General features: G+C 43.4%; 1 protein-coding gene across 6 annotated transcripts in view; it reads right to left on the bottom strand.

The window, feature by feature from the left end:
* Window positions 1-7,571, bottom strand: part of asb2a.1 (ankyrin repeat and SOCS box containing 2a, tandem duplicate 1) — an 84,916-nt gene extending 77,345 nt beyond the window's left edge. For all 6 annotated transcript variants that reach the window (XM_063043306.1, XM_063043315.1, XM_063043324.1 and 3 more), the window contains exon 1: window positions 7,433-7,571. The gene's annotated coding sequence lies outside the window, so the exon portion shown is untranslated. The remainder of the gene's footprint in view (window positions 1-7,432) is intronic.
* Between the last annotated feature and the right edge of the window lie 260 nt (window positions 7,572-7,831).

Genomic DNA, 7,831 nt, shown 5'->3' on the forward strand with positions numbered 1-7,831 from the left:
GAGATCATCCACTTTGGAAGGAATAATAGAAGAGCAGATTATTATTTAAATGGTGAAAGATTGCAGCATGCTGTTGTGCAGAGGAACTTGGGAGTGCTTGTTCATGAATCGCAAAAAGTTGGCTTGCAGGTGCGACAGGTTATTAAGAAGGCAGGTGGAATGTTGGCTGTCATTGCTAGAGGGACTGAATTCAAGAGCAGGGAGGTCATGCTGCAACTATACAGGGTACTAGTGAGGCCACACCTGGAGTACTATGTGCATTTCTGGTCTTCATACTTGAGGAAGGATATACTGGCTTTGGAGGCAGGGCAGAGTTCACCAGGTTGATTCCAGAGATGGAAGGGTCACATGATCGTTCAATGAGGAGAGTCACCTGGGACTATACTCTCTGGAGTTCAGAAAAATGAGAGGAGATCTTATAGACACATACAAAATTTTGAAAGGGATAGATAAGATAGAATTAGGAAAGTTGTTTCATTTGGTAGGTGAGACTAGAACTAGGGGACATTGTCTCAAGATTCAGGGGAGAAGATTTAGGACGGAGATGAGAAGAAACTGTTCTTCCCAGAGAATGGTGAATCTGTGGAATTCTCTGCCCAGGGAAGCAGTTGAGGCTTCTTCACTAAATATATTTAAGAAACAGTTAGATAGGTTTTTACATAGTAGGGAAACTAAGGGTTATGGGGAAAAGGCAGGTAGATGGAGCTGAGTTTATGGACAGATCAGCCATGATCTTATTGAATGGCGGGGCAGGCTCGATGGGCTGGATGGCCTACTCCTGCTCCTATTTCTTATGTTCTTAACTTGCAGGTTGAGTCGGTGGTGAGGAAGGCAATTGCAATATTTGCATTCATTTCAAGAGGTCTAGAATACAAGAGCAGGGATGAGATGCTGAGGCTTTATAAGGCAATGATGAGGCCTCACTTTGAGTACTGTGCTCCTCATCTAAGAAAAGATGTGCTGGCAGTGGAGAGGGTTCAGATGAGTTCACAAGGATATTTTCAGGAATGAAATATTTATCATATGAGGAACATTTGATGGCTCTGGGTTTGTACTCACTGGAACTGAGAAGAATGAGGGGGGATCTCATTGAAACTGTTTGAATGTTGAAAGGCCTAGACAGTGTAGATGTGGAAAGGATGTTTCCCATGGTGGGAGAGTCGAGGACAAGAGGGCACAGCCTCAGGGTAGAGGGGTGACCATCTGTCTTTAGCCAGAGGGTAGTGAATTTAGAACATAGAACACAGAACATAGAATAGTACAGCACAGTACAGGCCCTTCGGCCCACAATGTTGTGCCGACCCTCAAACCCTGCTTCCCATATAAGCCCCCACCTTAAATTCCTCCAATTTGTGGAATTTATTACCACAGGCAGCTGTGGAGGCCAGGTAATTGGGTGTGCTTGATAGGTTCTTGATTGGCCATGGCTACAGGGAGAAAGCTGGGGAGTGGGGTTGAGGACGGGAGAAAAGGATCAGTCAGGACTGAATGGCAGAGCAGACTCAATGGGTCAAATGTGTGAAATGATGCACCTTGTGAGAGCTAATAAGGCTAGGACACACACGATGAATTATTGACCTCCAGGGAATAGTGAGAAACAGAGAAAGTTTGGTATACGTGTCCAAAGATTCCAGAAGATTATGTCAGGCCTGCACAGGCAGGCACCTCCCAGATTCCACACAGCTAACAGGAGTTGCCTGACACTTTGTTCCTGACTCATCACCTGTACCCTATTTCAACCTAGATCTCAGCCACAATCCCTGTTTACCCATCGAACCATCCAGCCTCAACCAGTTGTTCCTAGCCTTCAGTTACCTATTAGTTTGTTATTTTTAGTGTCTGTTCTCTCTTGTTTTGGGGCCCCTTATGGCTTGTTATTTTTGCTGTTTATGATTAAAGTTATCAATTACCACAAAATCATCTCCATTGCTCTACATTTGGATCAAGCCTTCTCTGCATTGCCTGACATATTATAAATAGATGGTTAACAAGGCACATGGGATACATGCCTTCATTAGCTAGCACATAGAATATAAAGACAGGATGATATGATCGTTCATTTATTATGTGCCATGACATATGACATGGGCGATCATGGTCTTCCTATGGCAAATTTTTCAACAGAAGTCCATTCCTGTTGCCTCCTTCTGGGCACTGTCTTTGCAAGACAGGTGACCCCAGCTATTATCAATACTTCTCAGAGATAGTCTGCCCGGTATCAGTGGTGACTTAGCCAGAACTTGTAATATACACCAGCTGCTCATATGACCATCCACTGTTACTCACCTGCTCCCACGACTTCATGTGACCCTGATCCAGGGGGTGGATGAGGGAGGGTGCAAATATCATGAAATTTGTTGTTTTGTGGCAGTAGTTCATTGCAATACATAATATTAACAACTATAATTTACTAAAAGAAATATATATATATATAATATTAAATTAAGTAAGTAGCGCAAAAGAGAGCAAAAAAATAGAGAGGTAGTGTTCATGGGTTCATTGTCGATCGTCCATTCAGAAATCTGATGGCAGAGGGGGAGAAGCTGTGGCTGAAATGTTGAGTGTGTGTCTTCAGGCTCCTGTACCTCATCCCTGATTGCAGAAATGAGAAGAGAGCGTGTCCTGGGTGATTGAAGTCCTTAATGATGGTTGCCTGGATTGATGCAGGCCATCACAACCCCAACACAATTAGCACAACCCCATTGTCTTAATGATTGGCTGCTGGATATGCAAATGATCCATAGTCACCATTTTGTAAGCCATATCTCTTAGGCTGTTACTTTAATTCACTGCTTGCCATTTACAATAAGAGCTGAAGACTGGTTGCTGCTTGAATTAATTCTCAGAACTCCAGAATACTCCTTAATAAGAAGATCAACAACAAGAATGGAAGTAGTTTTGTTTTCTCCTACTGGTTGATGACAAAATCCTCAGCATCATCTTTCATTTCACTATTTGGCAATTGTCCACAACTGATTGCTAAGCATTTTGCAACTATAAATAAACATACGACCATAAGACATGGGAGCAGAAATGGCCAGTCGGCCCAACGAGTCCGATCCACGAATCCAACATGGCTAACTTTTTATCCCTTTTATTCTCCTGCCTTTTCCCCATAACCTTTGATGCCCTGACTAATCAAGAACTTAGGAGACCTGTTTTAAACATACCCAATGACAACTCTGGCAATGAATTCCACAGATTCACCACACTCTGGCTAAAGAAATTCATCCTCATCTCTGTTCTAAAAGGACATCTCTCTATTTAGACTTCTCCGCTATAGAAAATATCCTCTCCACATCCTCTCTACCAAGGCCTTTAAATACTTGATGGGTTTTGATGCGATCACCACTCATTCTTCTAAACTCCAGTGATTTCAGGCCCAAAGCCATTAAACACGCTTCATAAGTTAACCCTTTCATTACTGGAATCATTCTCGCAAACCTCCTCTGGACCCTCTCCAATGTCAGTCCAGGTGCCAGGGTCGGGGATGTCTCGGATCGGGTCCATGGCATTCTACAGGAGGAGGGTGAGCAGCCAGAAGCCTTTGCACACATGGACACCAATAACATAGTTAGCAAAGGTGAGGAGGTCCTGAAGAAAAGTCTTAGGGAGCTCAGCAGAAAGCTGTAAAACAGGACCACTAAGGTAGAACTCTTAGGATTGCTGCCTGTGCCACACACCAGTGAGGGTAAGAATAATATTATCAGGCAGGTGGTGCGTGGCTGATGAACTGGTGCAGGGAGCAGGGGTTCAAATTTATGGATCACTGGGATCTCTTCCCGAATGGTACGATCTATACAAGAGGGGTGGGTTACATCTGAACCCAAGAAGGGCCGATATCCTTGCAGGCAGCTTTGTTAGAGCAGGGAGGGTTTAGACTCATTTGACAGGGGGATGGGAACTGGAGTGATAGTACTGAGAATGAGGTAGTTGGTTCACAAACAAAGGCAGTGTGAGTGAGACAGCTAGCAAGAAGAGGCTGTTGATTAGGAAAATTGCAGTCAACAGGAGGAGTTGCAATGAAAAAGGAGGACAAAATTGAAAAGGGTGACCACAGGACTGAAAGTGCTATGTTTGAATGCATGAAGTATATGGAGTAAGGTGAACTTGTAACACAGTTGCAGATTGACATGTGTGATAAAGTAGGCATCACTGAATCATGGCTGAGAGATTATAGCTGGGCACTTAACATGCGAGGTAAAAAATGAAATCAAATCATTAGAAAGAAGAGACACAAGATCAGAAGATGTTGAATCATTTAAGCACCTGCAAAGGTTATAAGACCCTCATGGGAGTTAGTTGTATACAGACCCACAAACAGTGGTAAAAATGTGGCCTACAAATTACAATGGGAGATAGAAAATGCATGTAAAAGAGCAGTGTTAGAATAGTCATGATGAATTTCAATGTGCAGGTAGATTGGGAAAATCAGGTTGGTGCTGCATCCCAAGAGGAGGAATTTCTAGAATGTCTACGAGATGGCTTTTTAGAGCAGTTCATGGTGGAGCCCACTAAGGGATCGGCTAATCTGGATTCGGTGTTGTCCAATGAATTGGAATTGATTAGAGAGCTTAAGGCAAAGGAACCCTTAGGGAAGGTGATCATAATGTGATAGAATTCACCCTGCAGTTTGAGAAGGAGAAACTAAAGTCAGATTTATCAGTCTTACAGTGGAGAGAAGGGAATTACAGAGGTATGAGAAAGTAGCTGCCAAAATTGCTTGGAAAAGAACACTGGCAGGGATAACAGAGCAGCGATGGCTGGAATTTCTGGGAACAATTCAGAAGGTGCAGGATATATACACCCCAAAAAGGAAGAAGTATTCTAAAGGCAGGATGGCACGTGTGGCTGACAAGGGAGGTCAAAGCCAACATAAAAGCCAAAGAAAGAGCATATAATAGAGCAAATATTAGTGGGAAGTTAGAAAATTGGAAAGCTTTTAAAAGCCAAAAGAATGCAATCAAAAAGATCATAAAGACGGAAAAGATGGAATACAAAAGTAAGCTAGCCAATAATATTAAAAAGGAATCCAAAGGTTTCTTCTGAATTGCAAAGTGTAAAAACAAGATGAGAATAGATATCGAGTTGCTGGAAAACGATGCTGGAGGGGTAGTAATTGGGGACGGTGGGGGACAGTATAAAAGCAAGGATGTAATGATGAGGCTTTATAAGGCACTGGTGAGGCCTCACCAGGAGGAGCAGTTCTGGGCCCCTTATCTAAAAAAGTATTTGCTGACATTGAAGAGGGTGCATTGGAAGTTCACAAGAATGAACCTGGGGTTGAAAGGCTTGTCAAATGAGGAACATTTGACGGATCTGGGTCTTTACTCATTGAAATTCAGAAGAATGAGGGGTGACCTAATTAAAACCTATTGCATGTTGAATGGCCTCAATAGAGCGGATGCGGAGAGGATGTTCCCTGTGGTGGGAGAAACTATGACCTGAGGACATGGCCTCAGAATAGAGGGGCATCGTTTTGGAACGTAAATGAAGAGGAACCTCTTTAGCCAGAGAATGGTGAATCTGTGGAATTCTTTGCCACAGGCAGCTATGGAGGCCAAGTCTTCATGTATATTTAAGGCAGAGGTTGATAGACTCTTGATTTGTCAGGGCATGAAGAGATTTGGGGAAAAGGCAGGAGATTGGGGCTGAGAGGAAGATTGGATCAGCCATGATGAAGTGGTGGAGCAGACTCGATGTAATTCATTCACTGGGGTCTTTCTTCAGAGGCTAAGAATTTCAGGTTTATGTTGCATACATTCTCTGATATAAGTGGAACAATTGAGCCTCTGAAATGGCCCAATTCTGCTCCTGTATCTTTTGGCCTATGGTCTTGTCTTCTAGTCCTCTCAAAATGAATACTAATATTGCATTTGCCTTCCTTACCACCGAATCAACCTGCAGAGAATACTACACAAGGACTCTCAAGTCCTTCAGCACCTCCTATTTTTTGTATTGTTTCTCCCTGTTTAGAAAATAGTCTGTGCCTTCATTCCTTCTACCAAACTGCATGACCAGACATTTTGCGACAGTCTATTCCATCTGTCACGTCTTTGCCCATTTCCAAACAGCCTAGGAATTCCTGTAGCTCTATCAGAGACAGGCAAGGTGCAGGGAGTCTGGAAGATTACAAATATTGCAGCGCTGTGAGATAGGGGAGAACTAACCCAGTGAAATATAGCACCAGAAAACTTAACATACAACTCTTCCCCAGCTGAAAATAGTGCATCTCCGTGGGTCATTTGCCAGTGCTGAACATGTAATCTTGCCCCAAGTTTCGAGATGTAAATGGTTCCTGCCTCATGCAACAGGATCGCGGGTAAACAAAACTGACGAAGTGAAAACATTGTCTCGCCGCGGAGAGTTTACAGTGAAATGTCTCCTGAAACACGAGAACATGGTGACCACGGAGAGTTTACAGGAAAAAGTTCACTGGCCGTTTAACATACCGGTGTTTCTGGTTGAACTCCGAAGTCTCCATTAAACCAAAACAAAATGTTTCGATGTACTGTATATTTTAGGTGGAATATGTGATCATCTCCCACCGGGCTATCCCGTGACCGGTTTGGCTTTCCAGAAGGATTCTGAAAACAGAAGCTGACGGAAGCCTACAGCTGTGCAGTCTGACTCTAACCCCCTGTGACACCACCATGTAAACACCGCAACGCATCCAGCGCGCTGCGGCTCCTGGAAATGACTTTGCCGAGACAGAACAAACTTTCCCCGCTCGGTTCAGAGATTATCCTTCATTTTAAACCGCAAGTCACCAAAAATTCGAGAGAAAACCTGCGTGCATTATCTTTTCTCTAAGCCCTTTAACCAAAACCAGCATGAGGGGGCATGAGTCCCCCGTCCTGGCTACTCTGTATTGGCTTCCTGTATCTTTCAGAATTGATTTTAAAGTTATTTTTCTTGTTTTAAAAACTCTCAATAGTCTGGGTCTGGAGTACATCTCAGAATCACTTTCGCTTTATAATCCTGCTAGAGCTCTCAAGTCTTCTCCTGCTGGTCTCTTAATTTTAAACAATCTCCTTCAAAAGAAAATTGGCAGATCAGCTTCTTTGAACTGCGCTCTTAAACTGTGGTATTCAACTACGAGGGTTGTAGGCTCAGTTAACACTTTTAAACGTCAGCCAGAACCTGTTTGTTTAACCTTGTTTTTAACTGACATCTTTTTGTCTTTTATTTTCTTTTTTTTCTCATTTTCATGTTTGCAATTCATCCCATTGTAAGACACTTTGAACTACATCGTCTGTCTGAAAATACTTTATAAATAAGTTATTATTATTATTTTAGTGCCTATGGTTAAAACCGAAATCTTGTTTTTTTTTCGTTATCGTTACAATTCCACATTACCGTATCAAACGAACGCGGTAGGCGCTGCGTAAAGTTTGCAGAGATTTTAACCCGGTTCGAATGGTGACATTACCGGCTGTCAGGGTCGCGGCGCAGTCACAACCACTTGTCTCTTGGTTCCCGCAGCGCAACGGCGGTTGGGAGCCTTTTCCCGAGTTGACGAGGTAGTGCTGCCTTGCCCGCTGTCTCTTCACTCTGTCCTCTGTGTAAGGTTAGAGAGGGGGTAAAAAGCTGTTCTATTTTTGTACAAGTGCGTGACCAACCATGAAAAGTGAAATATGTTGGTACACCAGCCAACTGGAGCGCAATGAGAGGTATATTTAACCATCGGAAGAGCGGCAGCAGCCTACTTGCCATCAAGGACATATATATAGATAGGGCCAGTAGCATCATGAAGGGTCCCACCCACCCTGCTCATGGACTGTTTGTCCCACTCCCATCAGGGAGGAGGCTACGTAGCATCCACACCAGG

The sequence above is a fragment of the Mobula hypostoma genome, chromosome 1, assembly GCF_963921235.1.
Source record: "Mobula hypostoma chromosome 1, sMobHyp1.1, whole genome shotgun sequence".
In the NCBI taxonomy this organism is placed as follows: domain Eukaryota; kingdom Metazoa; phylum Chordata; class Chondrichthyes; order Myliobatiformes; family Myliobatidae; genus Mobula; species Mobula hypostoma.